The 23,976-nt window shown below is 32.8% G+C and overlaps 5 pseudogenes; 3 read left to right on the top strand and 2 right to left on the bottom strand.

Annotated features, from left to right (window-relative positions):
* Window positions 1–2,180: 2,180 nt before the first annotated feature.
* On the bottom strand, window positions 2,181–3,121 carry LOC135430707 (NADH-ubiquinone oxidoreductase chain 5-like; annotated as a pseudogene).
* Window positions 3,122–4,011: 890 nt separating this feature from the next.
* Window positions 4,012–4,813, top strand: LOC135430709 (cytochrome c oxidase subunit 3-like; annotated as a pseudogene).
* Window positions 4,814–5,607: 794 nt separating this feature from the next.
* LOC135430706 (NADH-ubiquinone oxidoreductase chain 5-like) lies at window positions 5,608–7,323 on the bottom strand (annotated as a pseudogene).
* A 2,412-nt stretch (window positions 7,324–9,735) lies between these two features.
* LOC135430708 (cytochrome b-like) lies at window positions 9,736–10,885 on the top strand (annotated as a pseudogene).
* A 1,350-nt stretch (window positions 10,886–12,235) lies between these two features.
* On the top strand, window positions 12,236–13,394 carry LOC135430705 (small ribosomal subunit protein uS2-like; annotated as a pseudogene).
* The last annotated feature ends 10,582 nt before the right edge of the window (window positions 13,395–23,976 follow it).

Genomic DNA, 23,976 nt, shown 5'->3' with positions numbered 1-23,976 from the left:
TTCATTAATCCCCAAAATTAATATTTGATATAAACTACCTCTTGAAATTAAGTTAATTTTATACTCTGTTAATTAATACTTGAAGTTAATTTTATACGCTATTATTTTTTTTTAATTCAATTATTTTTATATATGTAATCCACCCACTGGCCATAGGATTAACATTATTAATCCAAACAATTTTAATTTCTTTAATTACAGGATTAATAGCAAAAACTTTTTGATTCTCATATATTTTAGTTTTAATTTTTCTTTAAGGTATGACTTCAATTAAATTATTTTTAATATTTATAATTTTAAATATAATTATTGATAACAATTAAAAATTTTTTTATTAAATAATGAAATAGAAACAATTTCTTCAAATTATTCCTATTTTATAGAAAATTGTTTATTTTTAAATAAACTTGACAATTTTCCAACAAATTAAGTTACAATTTTTTTAATAAATTATTTATTAATTACCATAATTGTTATTGTTAAAATTACTAAAATATTCAAAGGACCCCAACGAATAATAAATTAATGAATTAACGAATTATAAATTTACGAAGCTCCCATCCTTTATTTAAAATTGCTAATAACGCATTAGTTGATTTACCCGCTCTCCTATTAATATTTCATTATGTTTAATTATCAAAATTTTAACAGGTTTATTTTTAGCAATACACTACAACAAATTACTGTCTGTTTGGCTGGTTCGAAGTCCGGGGTTTTTTATCCAAGACAAAATGATAATGCAATTTGTTTGAATTTAACCAATATATTTCGGCTGCACTACGGTAACCGTCTTCAGGGCACTAACACAAAAACAAAAAACAATTAACATTAATATACATAAAATAAATTTAAAACAATTACTTAAAAAATTAAAAAAATATAAAACACATACATTGTTTTATACGTCTGCGCTCTTTGACGTTGAGGTTGAAACTGTTTGGCAATTCAATAGATGTCTGTATAAGTGAGCGCAGTTTTCGATATCTGTTTTGTAGTTTACCCGTCTGTTGTTTGGTGTGTTTATTATGTGTAACATTTCTAATGTATGTCTTTTGCTATATTTGGCGTGTGGTTGCTTTTCATACAGTGGGTCATAAGTGCTGTTTTGTAGAATATTATTTTGATGTCTTAATTTGAAGTCAGATTTGTGTTGAGTTATTCTTGTTTTTAGCTTGGATTTTGTTGTGCCGATGTACACGCTGTTGCAAATGTTGTTATTATCCCCACCACATGGTATTTTGAAAATGACATTACTTTTGTCCAGCATTGGTATTTTTTTGTCTTTGTATTATTAAAGAATTTTTGTAACGTATTTCATGTCTGTTATAGCAGTCTGGGTTTATGAGCCGTTTCGATAATCGTGGTAAATATGTCAGAGATTTGTATATTTATGGAGATTCTGTTGGCTTTTGTGTTCTGATATGTTGTCTTTTAAATAATGTTCTAATTATATTCTTCGGGAAGTCAATATATTTTTGATTTCGTGTTCAATTTCTTTATGGTATATTGCGTCCGATATGTTTGTCATTCTTCTCATACAGCTTAGTGCTGTGTTTATAATCATACTTTTTGGGTGATTAGAGTTAAAGTTTAGTATTCGTCCTGATGTTTGGGTTTCATATATCACTTAATTTTGAGTGAGTTGTCCACTCTGTTTACTAATGTGTCTAAAAATGCTAGCTTCCCGACTTGTTCTAGTTCCATACAAAAACTTAATTTTCGACCGATCGTTCCTATGGCAGCTATATGATATAGTTGTCCGATCTTAATAGGATTTTGCATATATATGGGGAGTGTAGTAAAACTAATAAATACCAAGTTTAGTCAAGATAACTTTATAAACAAAAATGTTTTTCATACAAGAACCTACTTTTCGACCGATCGTTCCTATGGCAGCTATATGATATAGCGATCCAGCTGGTTTTGACAAATGAACTGCGTGCAACAGAAAGAGCGAATTCTGCAAAGTTTGATAAAGATAGCTTTAAAACTGAGAGACTAGTTCGCATAGAAACAGACAGACGGACAGACGGACATGGCTATATCAACTCGGCTGTTGATACTGATCAAGAATATATATACTTTATGGGGTCGGAGATGTCTCCTTCTATGCGTTACACATTTGACGACTAAATTATAATACCCTCTGCAAGAGTATAAAAAAGTTTGAGAATAATTTATTAATTTTTGATACAAATGTTGATTTGTCCGTAATTCAAAGGAAAATAAATAATTCCATAAGTTCTAATATATGGTATAAACCACATTGAACCTATAAAATTTGTTAAATTATAAAAAATCATTGATTTGTTAATTGTATATAAATTTCTTACTGAAATTAAATAACCAAATAAACCCCCCAATAATACACACAAATAAAGTTAATTGCTTTAAAAAAAGGTAAACAATTTATATACGTCACCGGAAAAATTAATCAATTTAATATTCTACCACCAATAATTCTTATAATTAATAAACCTATTATTGCTCGTAATATCACTCAACCTTTATCATTTAATACATTCAAACTTCTACAATTTAAATCCCCCGTTATTGAATAATAAACTAACCGAAATGAATAACATACAGTTAAACCCTGTGGAAAAAAATATAAAAAGATAGAAAATAAATTGATATTTCTAATTATTACAATTTCTAAAATTATATCCTTTGAGTAAAACCCTGCTTAAAATGGTATCCCACATAAAGCTAAATTTGAAACATTAAAACAAGCTGAAGTTAAAGGCATATGAATTCTTAAACCACCTATTAAACGAATATCTTGAGAATTATTTATATTATGAATAATAGCCCCTGCACATATAAACAATAAAGCCTTAAATAAAGCATGAGTTAATAAATGAAATATAGCTAATTTATAAAATCCTATAGATAAAATTCTTATTATTAACCCTAATTGACTTAAAGTTGACAATGCAATAATTTTTTTTAAATCAAATTCAAAATTAGCACCTAATCCAGCTATAAATATTGTTAAACCTGATAATAAAAGTAAAAATTGACCTATTCATGAATTTCTTAATAAAATATTAAATCGAATTAATAGATACACTCCTGCAGTCACCAAAGTTGACGAATGAACTAAAGCGGAAACAGGAGTTGGAGCGGTATAGCAGCAGTAACCACGAAGAAAAAGGAATTTGCGCACTTTTAGTTATAGCAGCTAATATAACTAAAGAATCAATTAATTTTATTACAAAATCATTTTGCATAGCTTTTAAATAAAATACATTATTTCATCTACCATAATTTAATATTCATGCAATAGCTAATAATAAAACAACATCCCCAATTCGATTTGATAAGGCTGTTAATATACCTGCGTTATAAGATTTGATATTCTGAAAATAAATAACTAAACAATACGAAACTAATCCTAATCCATCCCATCCTAACAAAATTCTTACTAAATTTGGTCTAATAATTAATAATATTATAGATAAAACAAATATTAAAACTAATATAATAAATCGATTAATATTAACATCACCTCTTATATATTCTTTTCTATAATAAATTACTAACGAGGAAATTACTAAAACAAAAGATATAAATAATAGACTTATTCAATCAAATAAAAAAGTTATAACAATTGATATAGAATTTAAAGAAACTACTTCTCATTCAATAAAATATACTAAATTATTTAATAATAACTGACTGATCACCAATCAGTCAGTCAGTCAGTCAGTCAATCAGTCAGTCAGAGCAAACAGTTTTATATATAGAGATATATATATATATATCAATAAAAAATAAGTTAACTTCTCTAGAATATAAAGTTCTTAAAACAGAAAATACATAAGATTGAATTATCGCAACAGCTCATTCAAGAACTAATAAAGCAATTTGGGCACGTAATAGAAAGGTAACTAGTATATATGATATTGAGGTCTCTGTATTTCCTAATAAAGTTAATAATAAGTGACCTGCTATTATATTAGCAGTATATATATATATATATATATATATTCATATATTTATAAATAAATGTCTACACATTCAAATCACCCCTTCCATTTAGTTGATTATAGTCCATGACCATTAACAGGAGCAATTGGAGCTATAACTACTGTTTCAGGAATAATTAAATGATTTCATCAATACGACACATCTTTATTTTTTTTAGGTAATATTATTACAATTTTAACTGTTTACCAATGATGACGAGATGTTTCTCGAGAAGGAACATACCAAGGTCTTCATACTTACCCTGTAACAATTGGTTTACGATGAGGTATAATTTTATTTATTTTATCAGAAATTTTATTTTTTGTAAGTTTCTTTTGAGCATTTTTTCATAGAAGTTTATCCCCTGCAATCGAATTAGGGGCATCATGGCCTCCTGCTGGAATTATTTCTTTTAACCCTTTCCAAATTCCCCTATTAAATACTGCAATTTTATTAACATCAGGAGTTACAGTTACATGAGCTCATCATAGATTAATAGAAGGTAATCATTCACAAACTACTCAAGGATTATTTTTTACCGTTCTTTTAGGAGTTTATTTCACTATACTTCAAGCCTATGAATATATTGAAGCTCCTTTTACAATTGCTGACTCCGTTTACGGATCTACTTTTTTTATGGCTACTGGATTCCATGGAGTTCATGTTCTTATTGGAACAACATTTTTATTAATTTGTTTACTTCGACATTTAAATAATCATTTCTCTAAAAGACATCATTTTGGTTTTGAAGCAGCAGCTTGATATTGACATTTTGTTGATGTAGTTTGATTATTTTTATATATCACAATTTACTGATGAGGAGGTTAATAGATTAATTATATCAATATAGTATAAAAGTATATATGACTTCCAATCATAAGGTCTATAAATTATAGTATTGATAATTTTTTCAATTCTTGTTATTGCCTCAGTAATTATAATAATTTCATTTATTGTTATAATCTTAGCTTCAATCTTATCTAAAAAAACTTTAGTTGACCGTGAAAAAAGATCACCATTTGAATGTGGATTTGACCCTAAATCATCTTCCCGACTTCCTTTCTCTTTACGATTTTTTTTAATTACAATTATTTTTTTAATTTTTGATGTAGAAATTGCTCTTATTCTTCCTATAATTATTATTTTTAAATTTTCAAATTTAATAATTTGAACAATTACTTCAATTATTTTCATTTTAATTTTATTAATTGGTTTATACCATGAATGAAACCAAGGTATATTAAATTGATCAACTTAAAAATTATAGGGTTGTAGTTAATTATAACATTTGATTTGCATTTAAAAAGTATTGAATTTTCAATCTACCTTATTTAATAGCCCGAATATGAAGCGATATATTGCATTTAGTTTCGACCTAATCTTAGGTAATTTTACCCTTATTCTTTAATTGAAGCCAAAAAGAGGCTTATCACTGTTAATGATAGAATTGAGTAAATACTCCAATTAAGGAAGTATGGTGATCAAGTAAAAGCTGCTAACTTTTTTCTTTTAATGGTTAAATTCCATTTATACTTCTATTTATATAGTTTAAAGTAAAACTTTACATTTTCATTGTAAAAATAAAATTATTATTATTTTTATAAATTACTAAAATAAATTCACTATATTTAAAGATTAATTAATCTCCCCAACATCTTCAGTGTTGTACTCTAAGTATAAGCTATCTAAATATAAAAATAATAAAAAATTTATTAAAATTAAAATTCAAAAAACAAATAATATTAAATAAATTTTTAAATTATTATTATGAATTAAAAATAAAGTTTGAGAATAATTTATTAATTTTTGATACAAATGTTGACCCCCGAAATATTCTGATCAACCCTGATCAAATCTTTTCCCAACAATTTGCCCATAATTTAAAGGAAAATAAATAATTCCATAAGTTCTAATATATGGTATAAATCATATAGAACCCATAAAATTTGTTATATTATAAAAAGTTATTGATTTATTAATTGAATATAAATTTCTTACTGAAATTAAATAACCAAATACACCTCCAAAAATACACACAAATAAAGTTAATATTTTTAAAAAAAAAGGTAAACAAATTATATAAGGTACAGGAAAAATTAATCAATTTAATATTCTACCCCCAATAATTCTTATAATTAATAAGCCTAATATCCCTCGTAATATCACTCAACCTTCATCATTTAATACATTCAAACTTCTACAATTTAAATCTCCTGTTATTGAGTAATAAACTAACCGAAATGAATAACATACAGTTAAACCCGTAGAAAAAAAATATAAAAAGAAAGAAAATAAATTAATATTTCTAATTATTACAATTTCTAAAATTATATCCTTTGAGTAAAATCCTGCTAAAAAAGGCATCCCACATAAAGCTAAATTTGAAACATTAAAACAAGCTGAAGTTAAAGGCATATGAATTCTTAAACCACCTATTAAACGAATATCTTGAGAATTATTTATATTATGAATAATAGCCCCTGCACATATAAACAATAAAGCCTTAAATAAAGCATGAGTTAATAAATGAAATATAGCTAATTTATAAAATCCTATAGATAAAATTCTTATTATTAACCCTAATTGACTTAAAGTTGACAATGCAATAATTTTTTTTAAATCAAATTCAAAATTAGCACCTAATCCAGCTATAAATATTGTTAAACCTGATAATAAAAGTAAAAATTGACCTATTCATGAATTTCTTAATAAAATATTAAATCGAATTAACAGATACACCCCTGCAGTCACCAAAGTAGAAGAATGAACTAGAGCAGAAACAGGAGTTGGAGCTGCTATAGCAGCAGGTAATCATGAAGAAAAAGGAATTTGTGCACTTTTAGTTATAGCAGCTAATATAACTAAAGAACCAATTAATTTTATTTCAAAATCATTTTGCATAACTTCTAAATAAAATACATAATTTCATCTTCCATAATTTAATATTCATGCAATAGCTAATAATAAAGCAACATCTCCAATTCGATTTGATAACGCTGTTAATATTCCTGCGTTATAAGATTTAATATTCTGAAAATAAATAACTAAACAATATGAAACTAATCCTAATCCATCCCATCCTAATAAAATTCTTACTAAATTTGGTCTGATAATTAATAATATTATTGATAAAACAAATATTAAAACTAATATAATAAATCGATTAATATTAACATCACCTCTTATATATTCTTTTCTATAATAAATTACTAACGAGGAAATTACTAAAACAAAAGATATAAATAATAGACTTATTCAATCAAATAAAAAAGTTATAACAATTGATATAGAATTTAAAGAAACTACTTCTCATTCAATAAAATATACTAAATTATTTAATATAAAATAAAGTCTTCTAAAAAAACATGTTATTCTAATAGAAATTAAATTTAAAAATCTAATTCTACAAATAGATAAATATTTCACGATCTAAAATGAATAACTCATATCACTAACACCACAAATTAGTATTTTTTTTAAACTATTTAAATATAATCATAATAAACATATATCTCTTTTTATAATTAATATATTTAAAGGTAATCAATGTAATAGTATTAATAAATACTCTCGAATTTTACCTCTTCTAAATGAATAAACCCCAGAAAAAATCTTTCCGTGTTGACTAAAAGAATATAAATACAAAGTATATGCTGCTCTAAAAAAAGATAATAAAGAAAGTATAATTATTGAAACTCATGATCAAGAAACAATTCTATTTAATAAAGAAATTTCTCCTAATAAATTTAATGTTGGAGGAGCTGCTATATTCGCAGATCTTAACAAAAATCATCATAATGCTATAGCAGGCATAAAATTTAATAAACCTTTATTAATTAATAAACTTCGTCTTCCTAATCGTTCATATGACACATTAGCTAAACAAAATAAACCAGAAGAACATAATCCATGAGCAATTATTAATCTATAAGACCCACATAACCCTCAATAAGATATAGTTAAAAGTCCTGCTAATACAATTCCTATATGAGCAACTGAAGAATAAGCAATCAAAGCTTTTAAATCTGTTTGACGCAAACATACAAAACTAACTAACACACCTCCTACTAATCTAATTCTAATAAAAACAAATCTATACTTCAAATTTATTATCTGTAAAATTGATAAAATTCGTAATAAACCATAACCTCCTAATTTTAATATAATCCCAGCTAAAATTATTGAACCAGAAACTGGAGCTTCAACATGAGCTTTAGGTAATCATAAATGAACTAAAAATATAGGTATTTTTACTAAAAACGCACAAACTAAACAAAAATATAATAAATCATAATTAAATATAAAATTATTTATTAAATAAAAATTTATAGTTCCTATTTTATTTATTAAATAAAAAATACCAATTAATATAGGTAACGAAACTAATAAAGTATAAAATAATAAATAAATACCTGCTTGTAACCGTTCAGGTTGATACCCTCAACCTAAAATTAAAAATAAAGTTGGAATTAAACTTCTTTCAAAAAATAAATAAAATATAAATAAATTCATTCTTCTAAATGTTAAAATAAGCAATAAAAGTAATAAAATAATATTTAACAAAAATAAATTTTTATAATTATTATACTTATAAACTCTTTCTCTTGCTAATAGTATTAATGAACAAATTCATAAACTTAATAAAACTAACCCATAAGACAATATATCACATCCTAAAAAATAAGAGATTCTTATTCAATAATTTATAAAATTATTTATTAATAAAAATAAAAATCTAATAAAAAATAATAAAACTTGTACCATTCAAAATATGTTATTAATAAAACAAAGAGGTAATAAAAATAATAAAAAAAAAGTTAATTTTAACATTATATAATTCTAAAAGATTGAAAATAATCATTTCCATGTGTTCGAATTATTGATACTAAAATTGATAGACCTAAAGCACCTTCACAAACTCTAAAAGTTAAAAATATTATACTAAAATAACTTTCATAATTCAATATATTCAAATAAATAAATAATATAAAAAATAAAATTAAAACAATAAATTCTAAACTTAAAAGTATTGATAATAAATGTTTCCGATTAGAAACAAAACAAAATAATCCACAAATAAATAAAACTATTGGTAAACTTCAATACAAAATTATAATCATTAGTTTTAATAGTTTAATAAAAACATTGGTCTTGTAAATCAAAAATAAGATTAATTCTTTTAAAACTTCAAGAGAAAAGAATTTCTTTTTCATTAATCCCCAAAATTAATATTTTATATAAACTACCTCTTGAAATTCTTCAATTAATTTTATACTCTATAATTTTTTTAACTTCAATTATTTTTATAAATATAATCCATCCTTTAGCTATAGGGTTAACGCTATTAATTCAAACAATTTTAATTTCCTTAATCACAGGATTAATAACAAAAACTTTTTGATTTTCATATATTTTATTTTTAATTTTTCTTGGGGGCATATTAGTTTTATTTATTTATGTGACATCTTTAGCTTCAAATGAAATATTTAACTTATCAATTAAATTAACTCTAATTTCAATTATATTATTTTTAATATTTTTAATTTTAGCTTTAATTATAGATAAAAATTCAACAAGATTTTTTTTATTAAATAATGAAATAGAAATAATTTCTTCAAATTATTCTTACCTCATAGAAAATTCTTTATCTTTAAATAAACTTTACAATTTCCCAACAAATTTAATTACAATTCTTTTAATAAATTATTTATTAATTACTTTAATTGTTATTGTTAAAATTACTAAAATATTCAAAGGACCTCTACGAATTATAAATTAATGAACAAACCTTTACGAACCTCCCACCCTTTATTTAAAATTGCTAATAATGCATTAGTTGATTTACCTGCTCCTGTTAATATTTCAAGATGATGAAATTTTGGATCATTACTTGGATTATGTTTAATTATTCAAATTTTAACTGGTTTATTTTTAGCAATACACTACACAGCAGATGTAAATTTAGCTTTTAATAGAGTAAACCATATTTGTCGTGATGTAAATTATGGATGATTATTACGAACAATACACGCTAATGGTGCTTCTTTTTTTTTATTTGTATTTATTTACACGTAGGACGTGGAATTTATTACGGATCTTATTTATTCACACCAACATGAATAACTGGAGTAATTATTTTATTTTTAGTAATAGGAACCGCTTTTATAGGATATGTTCTACCTTGAGGACAAATATCATTTTGAGGAGCAACAGTTATTACAAATTTATTATCAGCAGTACCTTACTTAGGAATTGATTTAGTACAATGAGTATGAGGAGGGTTTGCTGTTGATAACGCAACTTTAACTCGATTTTTTACCTTTCATTTTATTTTACCTTTTATTGTTTTAGCAATAGTTATAATTCATTTATTATTCTTACACCAAACTGGTTCAAATAACCCAATTGGAGTAAATTCTAATAGAGATAAAATCCCATTTCACCCTTATTTTACTTATAAGGATATTGTTGGATTTATTATTATAATTTTTTTATTAATTTCTTTAATTTTAATTAACCCAAATTTATTGGGAGACCCGGATAATTTTATTCCCGCTAACCCTTTAGTAACACCAGCTCATATTCAACCAGAATGATATTTTTTATTTGCTTACGCAATTCTTCGATCTATCCCTAATAAATTAGGGGGTGTAATCGCCTTAATTCTTTCAATTGCAATTTTAATAATTTTACCATTTTATAATTTAAGAAAATTCCGAGGAATTCAATTTTACCCTATTAACCAAATTTTATTTTGAATTATAGTAGTCACAGTAATCTTATTAACTTGAATTGGAGCTCGACCAGTAGAAGAACCTTATGTATTAATTGGACAAATTTTAACTGTTGTTTATTTTTTATATTATTTATTAAACCCTTTAGTAAATAAATGATGAGATAATTTATTAAATTAGTTAATGAGCTTGAATAAGCATATGTTTTGAAAACATAAGATAGAAATGTTACTTTCTATTAACTTAACTAGTTACTAATTTTAGTTCATAATAACAAAGAAAATAATAAAATTTTTAACCCAATAAAAAATAATAAATAATTTAATGAAAATGATAAAAAACATTTTCATGCTAAATATATTAATTTATCATAACGAAATCGAGGTAAAGTACCACGAACTCAAATAAAAATAAATGAAATTAATATTAATTTTAAATAAAATAATAAATTAAATACATCGCACCCTAAAAAAATTACACAAAATAATATTCTTATAAATAAAATTCTTGCATACTCAGCTAAAAAAATTAATGCAAATCCTCCTCTTCTATATTCCACATTAAACCCTGAGACTAATTCAGATTCCCCTTCAGCAAAATCAAAAGGAGTCCGATTAGTTTCAGCTAAAGAAATTGTTAACCAAACCAAAGCCATAGGAAATAAAATAAATAAAAATCAAATATAAGTTTGATAATAATAAAAATATAAAAAATTATACCCCCCAATTAAGAAAACAAAAGATAATAAAATTAAAGCTAATCTAACTTCATACGAAATAGTCTGAGCAACAGCTCGTAACCCCCCTAATAAAGCATAATTAGAATTAGAAGATCATCCAGCTACTATAACTGTATAAACTCCTAATCTTGTACAACATAAGAAAATTAATTTAATAAAAATAAATGAATTTGACAAAATGATGGTTTCTTTCTTAACCTCGTTCAAACCTGTTGATTTTTTCACTGCCTAATTTTTGAGCGATGTTTGTTGAACTTGATTGCCTGAGCTCTTTCTGAGATGGCTTTCGATTTGTTGTCTATGCTCTGAACAAACCACTTATTTGTAATTATTTAAAAACAGTACGGAATGATGCTTCAGACAATTCAGGTTGAATGCAAGCCGTTTTCCTTCCTTAAGCCGTAATGCAGGGATCAAGTTTCCAAACTGATAACAATTATATATCCCATGACCAGTACTGTCATAAAAAACGCAGACAGTGGCGATACATTTCGATCTGCTTGTGTTAATTGCTCTAGTTTTTGCCACCTGATGGCTAGGGGATGGATTGCCATAGCTAAATTTACGGTTTCCATGGTTCGGCATCTCTGCGATAGAATTAAGTTGACGAACGAAGAATCCTCTAGGTCCAGATTTTGTAGAATAATTTGCACAATAATGCATCTAGCGATCTGTTCGGTGAGGCCCGTGCTTTTTAACGCGCGAATGTGTGCGTTGAATTGGTCGGACAACTCCCTTAGCGGAACGGCCGATCCATTTTGTCAACGCAACGTAAGTTTTTCACGTTAAAATGTCGGAAGGCTTAAATATTCTGCCCCTCAACGAGGAGGTCTTTACAAAAATGTTGGTCGCCACCACCTGGACTCGGGGAAAGTAAATGGACCAGTACGTGCCGATGGCGTCAACATCATCAGCCTGGGCAAGACCTGAGAGAAGCTGGTCCTGGCTGCGCATGCCATTGTGGCCATTGAGAACGCGTCTGATGTCTTCGTCATCTCCTCGCTTCCCATTGGTCAGGGAATCGTGCTGAAGTTCGCCAAGTACACGGACACCAAGCCTGGCCGCTTCACATGCGCTGCCTTCACCAATCACATTCAGCCCGCTTTCCGCGAGCCACGTCTGTTGGCCTTCACCGAGCCCAACACCGATCACCAGCCCATCATAGAGGCCTCGTATGTTAACATACCCGTGATCGCCTTCGCCAATACGGATTCGCGGTTGTGCTACATCGACATTGCGATCCCGTGCAACAACAAGTCGCCGATTGGTCTGATGTGGTGGCTGCTGGCACGTGAGGTGCTCCGCCTACGCGGTACCATCTCGCGCACCACCATCTCGCGCTCGATCCCGAGGAGGCTTAGAAGGAGAAAAGATACAAATGTTTTTATCCAACAAAGCTACTTGCTGGCTGTAGACATTAACTCAACATTAGCGAAACCATGCAAGGTAATAGTTTACCGCCGCTGACAGTTGCGATCAGGGCGCTCGTTGACTACCTCCCCATCAGAGTGATGACCGTCCTCGGTCATCTTTTATCCATTGACGATCTTCTATAGCACCCTCGAATCTCGTCTTCCCTTCAGTTATTGCTCGTTTACAATGACGAAGCCCTCGGGGACGTGATTTGGGTGGCTGGGCTGAGTAAATAGGCAAATGGCATTTATTATTTTTTGACTTGACGAGTGTGATTGTGAGAATTGAGTTTTGTATTTCAGTGGTTAACATTCTATTTTTGGCCACAAGCGCTTCATCATATGCTACTAGACTCGGTGAGTTTGTTTATCTGTCTTCGAGTCTCTGTATTAATCACTACCTGTCTATTGTAACCGTTTGAATCTATTAACTGTGAGTCGGACATCCTTATCATTTCGAAGTCGGCGGAGTCCGGAGTGCCCGGAGTGCACGTGCACGGACAAGAGATTTCGGATATGTTCTACATCTACGTCTGATAGCTTTCGCATATGCAATTGAGGAAACAGTTCGATCATTTTAGCGGTGTCATCTACTATATTTGCAAAGTCGGTGATCCGAGCATTTGCTATGGCTACTAAGGGGGTTAGTTTGTTTCCTAGCCTTCTGTTGGTCTTAGCAAAAACCTGTTCTCCTACATCAAATACCCTGTTTTGCCTCTTCGGGTTGTTTCTCTCTAACTGTTTCTGTTGATTTAACATCTAATCGCTTTCCTGTATTCATCAGGAGATGGATGTAATAACTCTATCGGTTTCTTGTCCGTCATGGAGTGCAGGGATCAATTATACCTTAATGCTACACGCTACTGTAAGATTAGTTCGACAGTTTCGTCGATTCTCTTCTCAATCTTAATACATCTTGCGATTTCCAGCAAGGTGCTCTGAAATCGTTTTACCTGGCCGTTAGAGGAACTGTGGAGCGGTGGCGTGCTTACAACATCTACTCCGTACCTGATTTGTAACAATGAGGTGATGATTTCGGAGTCAAAGGATGCCTTTTTATCGAAGTAGAATTCTAGTTTCGGGAAAAAGTTCATAAGCTGTCCGATAAGTGTTTTCACGTCTGTTATCGTAAGTGAAACTATCGGTTGCACCATCGCAAATTTTGAAAATTTGTCGATGCATGTCAGAAATTGGTTTTTGTCAGTAGAAAATATGTCAATGTGAAGCATTTCGTCAGGGTATGACGAGAGTCCTAGAACTCGGATGTCTGCCTTAGCTCAAATTTTGCCTTTGTCCACAATTTCTTCAGCTAATTTGGTCATTTTTGGGCAGTAGTGTTCCCCTAAGATCTGCTTAATATTTAATATATGTTCTGCAGGGACTATCTCCATTTATTCGTTTTTGTCAGTTATGTCGGTTACCGTATGTTTACAGTAACAAAATTTTGTCGATGGGAAAATCTTAACTAACTCCTTCTGGATGCTTGCCAGCGTTTGCAGATCGCAATGGACCACATTGACCACGTTCGGGTTGACTACTGCTTTGACCGCATCTAAGATATGACACCTATTGGTAAAATGGATCATATGGCGTGTTTTCTCGCCGAACAATATAAAATTTCGATGTAAGGGCAAGCGTGCCTTCTCTCAGACTACTTGGATACTTGCTAGCGTTTGCATTGACCACATTCGGGTTGACTACTGCTTTGACCGTATCTAAGATATGACACCTATTGGTAAAATGGATCATATAGTGTTTTCTCGCCGAACAGTATAAAATTTCGCTTTAAGGGCAAGCGTGCCTTCTCTAAAACTACTTGGTTCCTAAAACAGATTAAAGGCTTTTCTGTCGCTTTTATCGTGTAATTTAACGATTGTTCGCTATGAATTTTGGCTGCGTCAGACACAATTTTATCCTGCAGAGCATTTACATTCTGTCGGGACAGGGCATCTGCACGAAATTTTCTTTCCCCGGCTTGTAGTGGATTTTCTAGGTATCTTCGTCAATATGCGCCTTCTATCTTTTAATTTTCGCGTATGGGTTCCTATTTGATACAGCAAAGGTCAAAGGTTGATGGTCTGTGTATATATTTATATCACGTGTGCCGTATAGGTAGTGCTAGAAGGACCTGAGCTCAAACAGAATTTTCGGTTCTCGGTACTCTACGCTTTGTTTGGAAAAATGAGTCTTCTCTCTGGAAACTTTCATGGTAGCGTCACACAGGGTCTTTAGGACCCAGTCGATATGCCTAACATGATGCATTTCATTTACAGAGAATATTTTGACGTCTTCTACGTTTTACCGTTCTGTACACGCAGAACGTCGTCGATCGCTCTTTGGAAGATGCTTCCCGCATTCTTTAATCCAAACACCCGAACCGTAGTCGACAGAAGTCTTTTCTCGGTCCCTTTTTATTGCCTTTTTCGTCGAAACTCTTTTTATCAATAACCCAAGTCGGGTTATTACACGGTGACTTTGAAGGCCTAATGATGCCATTTCGCAGTTAAATATTTGACTTCTTTTCTGATGGAAGTCCGCCACTCCCATGAGGTGAGAGTATAACTTCGAGTAGATTAGGTTGTCGCAGTGCCTCGTTAGAGTTCGAAAATGCGTTTGCTTTCTTAAGGATTGTGCTCTTTAATTCGACTTTTACGGACTCTGGCACGGAAACAACATCAACGTTAGTGAATTTTATCTATTCGCAATATTGGTGCTGTAGCCTTTCGGACACAGACCCATAGTTGATGGTTTCTTTCTCAATATCCAATGTCGCTTCAACCTGCGTTAGCAAGTCGAAGCCTATGATACCATCGAACGGTGTCAGTGAGTCTGATAAAAATATGGGGCTGTCTTACCGAAGATGTTCATTAAATACTTCTCGTGGATTTTGTTAGAACCATGGGTGGAACTAACGGTAAAAGGTGAATTTACTGGAATTGCATTCTTTAGCTCCTTTACGGCCCTTTCTCCCAGCCAGCTATCGTTCGATGAATAGTAGCCGGCAACGCTCCCTATAAAATTTAGGAAGTCGTTACTACATGCTGAGTCAGAATCATCTTGAACCTCGGCTACTGCGAGCATGGCCGAGTTATTGTAGCCTTGGTCTTGGACTTCAGAAGCATGTTGCATGGTGTTATGCACGCGCTGATGCCTCTGGCCTGTCATACGTTTGGATGCATTTTGCCTTTTTTGGCGCTGTACATTCTCGACCTGTGTATTAGCAGCCTGACCTTTCCCAAATTCGTACGCTGCCTGATTTGCGTTACTGAGGTGTCAACGTTCATGGGTTTCGGCGGTTGGCCTTGATCCTTTTTGATATTCTGCTTTTGACCGACATTGTTTTGCTGATGTTTGACAAAATGAGGGCTTTTTTCTTAAACTCGTTCATACCTGTTGTTTTTTTCCCTGCCTAATTTTTGAGCGATGTTTGTTGAACTCGATTGCCTGACCTCTTTCTTTGATAGCTTTCGATTTGTTGTCTACGATCTGAAGAAACCACTTATTTGTTTTTGTAACGCTATATTTCCTTCATAGCTAACAATTCAGTAGAGTGAATGTTTCAATTTCCGCTGGGTGCCAATTAAGTATTCCTCTCCGCGATGCTACAGTTATTGGTTGCTCTCAATGGATATCAATGCTTGGCTCCACTCTGAAATGAACTGGCTTTGTGGCTCACCAATAAAAGAAGTGTGTTTAAGGCGATGGCCGGAGCAATATTTATTAGTCGAGTGACAACTTTAGGAATCTTAACACAACTGAATCAAGGGCCCTCACAGAGCTAGGGCTAATACTATGATAAAATACAAATATCCTTAACCTACAATGCTACCCAGTCAACTTAAGCGAAACCGCTGATCTTACGACATATGCAAGGTATCAAGTTACCGAAGCTGACCGTTGCGATCAGGGCGTTAAACTGGAGCATTCGCTCCGAATGCACCAAGCCCGCCATTGTTAGCCAATGCATGGCTTGCTTACACAATACTAAACAGCAATGTTCGAGGGGCACTCGTTAGCTTAAATATATATTAAGAATTTTGCCATTTGCAAATATTAGCGTACAATCAAAAGATTCCGGATCGTTGAGCTCAAGGAAGACGGTGGTAAGTTGATACTCATATTGTTGTTAAAACATTAAATATATACCATGCCGCTTGAGAATATTCCAATTGAAATTCATATGTTTTTCGTTTTTCTGGTACCCACTCTATGTCAATCTGTTGCGATATTAATTTAATTGATTTTAAAGAACCAAAGAAATTAAAACTGATAATAAACCGTCTTAATTAGCTCTACACAAGAACAGTTCGAATGTCTTTGAATGTTCCGAACAATCTCTCTCTCTCTCTCTCGGGGTACACGAACTTCAGCCTGATCACCTGGCCCAAGTTAATTGGCAAGTTTCGAAACTTTGATATGATACAGTTGTCAACATATTACAAACATTTATGAACGTTCTAAACGGCGCAACCAGTAGACCCACTACAAGAATCGATTTCAAGAGAGCTTAAAACATATTAATATTTTGAATACTATGGTTGAAAAGCGTACTTTTTCTATACAGTCAAAATACTTTTACACAATGGAAGTTATGAAAATGAAAACAATAATAAACCAACTTAAGATGTAGCCTGTACTTTTTCTTTTCTTACTTTCCTGGCCGATAGAACGTAATAACCTAAACCGAGAAAATTTAGTTGTTAAGCGGCATATGTTGCTTCCTGTTAATTTCTCTAAAAGCGAGACAGAGCACCTTGACACCACCGCTGTCCTCTTTTATTGAGCAGACCTAACTGACTCCTTTTTCAGTCGAATAACTGCATTATTATATGGTCCAGCTCCATAGCTCGTTCGCGACATTATCAAATGCCGCGCTCTCAGAAAAAGCATTCGGTAAAGAGCGTAATTGCACAATTGATACGCAATCAGCAAAATGCGAAATACTGTACTCATCTATGCAATATAAAAGAGCATCCAGTTTTAGAAGCATACGTTCAAAAGTTAATGAAACGCTAATTTTTTAGTAGCAAGGCGTTTACTGAAAACAGGCAGGAAAACTCTGCCACTTTAAGCTGTACTTCCCGACTACGCTAATTGTACCTGTTAGCATAAAAGACGGTTAAGTCACTCGCTTGCATTCGCTAGGGGCGAATATATGGCGGTGCACATGTGAGATACTCCGAATCTTGTTAGGAAAGCCTTAAATATTTTTTCGGGAATTTTAAATCGGGAATTTTTCACTTGATTATCATAAAATTCTAACCGAAAAAAAATATTTTGTATGATTAAAAAGTCCACTTAAGAATTTTGAACAAAAATAAATATAAAATTTGTTATTATAAGAATTAAGAATTAAATAAAAATTGTTTGTTTAATAATATGTTGTCAGAAAAAAAGAATGGAATTGTTGACGAAGCAGTCACAACTAGTGATGAGGATTAGACAGATAGAGGGTGGTCAAGGGTGCGATTTTGAAAAAAATAGGAGAGCTGCAAAGGCAGTTCCAGGCAAATCACAACGTATTGTGCAAAATTGGAGTAGTCAATTATGATTACTTGAAAAAAAGCAATACGATGTGATAATGACAGTAATAGGAAAAATAAAAGAAAAAGTGTCAGAAGGAAGGGTAAAACAAAAAATGATTAAATCAGAGGCAATGGATAAAAGGGCAGATGAGTTCGACAGGTGAGGGCAGATGAGATGAATATCTGGGCGATATGCAAGTAGACATTAGGTTAAACAACATTAAAATGTATTATTTGAGGAAGAAAAAGATAGTATTTCTCTGGGAAGAGATACAAAAAAAAATAAAATTTTTAAAGAAAAGTTTGACAGCAATGTTACGATCGATCGGAAAATCAAAACGCTAGAATTCGAAGAACAAAACAAATAACAACCAAAAATTGGGGGTTGCCATGTAAAAACATAGGAGCTACCAATGCTTTTATGAGACATTCTTTTTTGTTTTTACGTCTGCTATCGGTTGCAATATCTCAAATTTTGAAAATTTGTCGATGCATGTCAGAAATTGGTTTTAGTCAGTCGAAAATATGTCAATGTGAAGCATTTCGTCAGGGTATGACGGGATTGGGGTCCAAGAACTTGTTTTTTCGGATGTCTGCCTTAGCTCAAATTTTGCCTTTGTCCACAATTTCTTCAGCTAATTTGGTCATTTTTGGGCAGTAGTGTTCCCCTACGATCTGCTTAATATTTTCTTGTGGGGCCCTGTGGGCGAGTTACCAGTGTGGCCCTCGGTAAAAAAGGATCTGGTAGAAGTGGACTGGTTGAAATTCGTACGAAATGTGAATTTGTCTTTATTTCTATATCTTATATATAACCTGCTGTATACAAAAGTTCGGTCAACATGTTTAGCTACATGAGTCCGAGAATATGCTGTTGTAGCGGTTTCATGTGGCTAGCACTTGAAATGTCGCAACGGCACATCCTCTTAGAACGCTTAGTGTGCAATTTAACATGAAATTTTGAATATATTACAATAAACTGTTGCCCTTTTAAAGTGGGTAACGAGAGACGTGTGAGAAGCATGTGTTTACAAAACGTTTGAGTGGGCGACGGTTGTCGGCGGGAATGTGTATAGTTAGCTGCTTCTAGGCGGCTTCGGTGGCGGTATCGACTGGGACATGCCCTGGGTGGTCGATACGGTAACTAGCGCGACTATGTTCTGCAGTGACTATCTCCCTTTATTCGTTTTTGTCGGTTATGTCGGTTACCATATGTTTACAGTACCAAAATTTTGTCGATGGGAAAATCTTAACTAACTCCTTCTGGATGCTTGCCAGCGTTTGCAGATCGCAATGAACCACATTGACCACGTTCGGGTTGACTACTGCTTTGACCGCATCTAAGATATGACACCTATTGGTAAAATGAATCATATGGCGTGTTTTCTCGCCGAAGCGTGCCTCCTCTAAAACTACTTGGTTCCTAAAACAGATTAAGGCTTTTCTGATACCCACTCTATGTTAATCTGTTGCGATATGAATTTAATTGATTTTAAAGAAACAAAGAAATTAAAACTGACAATAAACCGTCTTAATTAGATCTACACAAGAACAGTTCGAATGTCTTTGAATGCCAGATATGTTCCGAACAATCTCTCTCTCTCTCTCGGGGTACACGAACTTCAGCCTGATCACCTGGCCCAAGTTAATTGGCAAGTTTTGAAACTTTGATATGATACAGTTGTCAACATATTACAAACATTTATGAACGTTCTAAACGGCGCAACCAGTAGACCCACTACAAGAATAGATTTCAAGAGAGCTTAAAACATATTAATATTTTGAATACTATGGTTGAAAAGCGTACTTTTTCTATACAGTCAAAATACTTTTACACAATGGAAGTTATAAAAATGAAAACAATAATAAACCAACTTACGATGTAGCCTGTACTTTTTCTTTTCTTACTTTCCTGGCCGATAGAACGTAATAACCTAAACCGAGAAAATTTAGTTGTTAAGCGGCATATGTTGCTTCCTGTTAATTCCTCTAAAAGCGAGACAGAGCACCTTGACACCACCGCTGTCCTCTTTTACTGAGGAGACCTAACTGACTCCTTTTCCAGTCAAATAACTGCATCATTATATGGTCCAGCACCAAAACTCGTTCACGACATTATCAAATGCCGCGCTCTCAGAAAAAGCATTCGGTAAAGAGCGTAATTGCACAATTGATACGCAATCAGCAAAATGCGAAATACTGTACTCATCTATGCAATATAAACGAGCATTCAGTTTTAGAAGCATACGTTCAAAAGTTAATGAAACGCTTATTTGTCGATGCATGTCAGAAATTGGTTTTAGTCAGTCGAAAATATGTCAATGTGAAACATTTCATCAGGGTATGACGGGATTGGGGTCCAAGAACTTGTTTTTTCGGATGTCTGCCTTAGCACAAATTTTGTGTGGTTTAAACGTTTGTTGGAATTAAAAACACTGAAGTGGACTGGTTGAAGTTCGTAAGAAGAGTAAATTTGTCTTTATTTCTATATCTTATATATAACCTGCTGTATACAAAAGTTCGGTAAACATGTTTAGCTACATGAGTCCGAGAATATGCTGTTGTAGCGGTTTCATGTGGCTAGCACTTGAAATGTCGCAACGGCACATCCTCTTAGAACGCTTAGTGTGCAATTTAACATGAAATTTTGAATAAGTTACAATAAACTGTTGCCCTTTTAAAGTGGGTAACGAGAGACGTGTGAGAAGCATGTGTTTACAATACGTTTGAGTGGGCGACGGTTGTCGGCGGGAATGTGTATAGTTAGCTGCTTCTAGGCGGCTTCGGTGGCGGTATCGACTGGGACATGCCCTGGGTGGTCGATACTGTAACTAGCGCGACTAACCATATGTTTACAGTACCAAAATTTTGTCGATGGGAAAATCTTAACTAACTCCAGCTGGATACTTGCTAGCGTTTGCATTGACCACATTCGGGTTGACTACTGCTTTGACCGTATCTAAGATGTTACACCTATTGGTAAAATGGATCATATAGTGTTTTCTAGCCGAACAGTATAAAATTTCGCTTTAAGGGCAAGCGTGTCTTCTCTAAAACTACTTGGTTCCTAAAACAGATTAAAGGCTTTTCTGTCGCTTTTATCGTATAAGTTAACGATTGTTCGCTATGCATTTTGGCTGCGTCAGACACAATTTTATCCTGCAGAGCATTTACACTCTGTCGGGACAGGGCATCTGCACGAAATTTTCTTTCCCCGGCTTGTGGTAGATTTTCTAGGTATGTTCGTCACTATGCGCCTTCTATCTTTTAATTTTCGCGTTTGGGTTCCTATTTGATACAGCAAATGTCAAAGGTTGATGGTCTGTGTATATATTTATATCACGTGTGCCGAATAGGTAGTGCTAGAAGGACCTGAGCTCAAACAGAATTTTCGGTTCTCGGTATTCTTCTATGGCTTTCACTTTTTCGGGGTCGGTCTTTGCGCCGGCCATGGTTACTATTAAGCCCAGGTACTCTACGCTTTGTTTGGAAAAATTAGTCTTCTCTCTAGAACCTTTCATGATAGCGTCACACAGGGTCTTTAGGACCCAGTCAATATGCTTAACATGATGCATTTCATTTACAGAGAATATTTTGTCGTCTTCTACGTTTTACCGTTCTGTACACGCAGAACGTCGTCGATCGCTCTTTGGAAGATGCTTCCCGCATTCTTCAATCCAAACACCCGAACGGTAGTCGACAGAAGTCTTTTCTCGGTCCCTTTTTGTTGCCTTTTTTGTCGAAACTCTTTTTATCCTAAGGCCTAATGATGCCATTTCACAGTTAAATCTTTGACTTCTTTTCTGATGGAAGTCCGCCACTCCCATGAGGTGAGAGTATAACTTCGAGTAGATTAGGTTGTCGCAGTGCCTCGTTAGAGTTCGAAAATGCGTTTGCTTTCTTAAGGATTGTGCTCTTTAATTCGACTTTTACGGACTCTGGCACGGAAACAACATCAACGTTAGTGAATTTTATCTATTCGCAATATTGGTGCTGTAGCCTTTCGGACACAGACCCATAGTTGATGGTTTCTTTCTCAATATCCAATGTCGCTTCAACCTGCGTTAGCAATTCGAAGCCTATGATACCAACGAACGGTATCAGTGAGTCTTATCAAAAAATGGGGCTGTCTTACCGAAGATGTTCATTAAACACTTCTCGTGGATTTTGTTAGAACCATGGGTGGAACTAACGGTAAAAGGTGAATTTACTGGGATTGCATTCTTTAGCTCCTTTACGGCCCTTTCTCCCAGCCAGCTATCGTTCGATGAATAGTAGCCGGCAACGCTCCCTATAAAATTTAGGAAGTCGTTACTACATGCTGAGTCAGAATCATCTTGAGCCTCGGCTACTGCGAGCATGGCCGAATTATTGTAGCCTTGGTCTTGGACTTCAGAAGCATGTTGCATGGTGTTATGCACGCGCTGATGCCTCTGGCCTGTCATACGTTCGGATGCATTTTGCCTTTTTTGGCCCTGTACATTCTCGACCTGTGTATTAGCAGCCTGACCTTTCCCAAATTCGTTCGCTGCCTGATTTGCGTTACTGAGGTGTCAACGTTCATGGGTTCTGGCGGTTGGCCTTGATCCTTTTTGATATTCTGCTTTTGACCGACATTGTTTTGCTGATGATTGACAAAATGAGGGCTTTTTTCTTAAACTCGTTCATACCTGTTGTTTTTTTCCCTGCCTAATTTTTGAGAGATGTTTGTTGAACTCGATTGCCTGACCTCTTTCTTTGATGGCTTTCGATTTGTTATATACGATCTGAACAAACCACTTATTTGTTTTTGTAACGCTATATTTCCTTCAAACCTAACAATTCAGTAGAGTGAAGTTTTCAATTTCCGCTGGGCGCCAATTAAGTATTCCTCTCCGCGATGCTACAGTTATTAGTTGCTCTCAATGGATATCAATGATTGGCTCCACTCTGTAATGTACTGGCTTTGTGGCTCACCAATAAAAGAAGTATGTTTAAGGCGATGGCCGGAGCAATATTTATTAGTCGAGTGACAACTTTAGGAATCTTAACAGAACTGAATCAAGGGCCCTCACAGAGCTAGGGCTAATACTATGATAAAATACAAATATCCTTAGCCTACAATGCTACCCAGTCAACTTAAGCGAAACCGCTGATCTTACGACACATGCAAGGTATCAAGTTACCGAAGCTGACCGTTGCGATCAGGGCGTTAAACTGGAGCATTCGCTCCGAATGCACCAAGCCCGCAATTGTTAGCCAATGCATGGCTTGCTTACACAATACTAAACAGCAATGTTCGAGGGGCACTCGTTAGCTTAAATATATATTAAGTATTTTGCCATTTGCGAATATTAGCGTACAATCAAAAGATTCCGGATCGTTGAGCTCAAGGAAGACGGTGGTAAGTTGATACTCATATTGTTGTTAAAACATTAAATATATACCATGCCGACTGAGAATATTCCAATTGAAATTCATATGTTTTTCGTTTTTCTGGTACCCACTCTATGTCAATCTGTTGCGATATTAATTTAATTGATTTTAAAGAAACAAAGAAATTAAAACTGACAATAAACCGTCTTAATTAGATCTACACAAGAACAGTTCGAATGTCT

Source organism: Drosophila montana, unplaced genomic scaffold (genome assembly GCF_035044405.1).
Source record: "Drosophila montana isolate Dmon_TW-CO22-7 unplaced genomic scaffold, ASM3504440v1 contig_3046_1, whole genome shotgun sequence".
In the NCBI taxonomy this organism is placed as follows: domain Eukaryota; kingdom Metazoa; phylum Arthropoda; class Insecta; order Diptera; family Drosophilidae; genus Drosophila; species Drosophila montana.
This window is presented reverse-complemented; position numbering and strand designations above follow the sequence as displayed.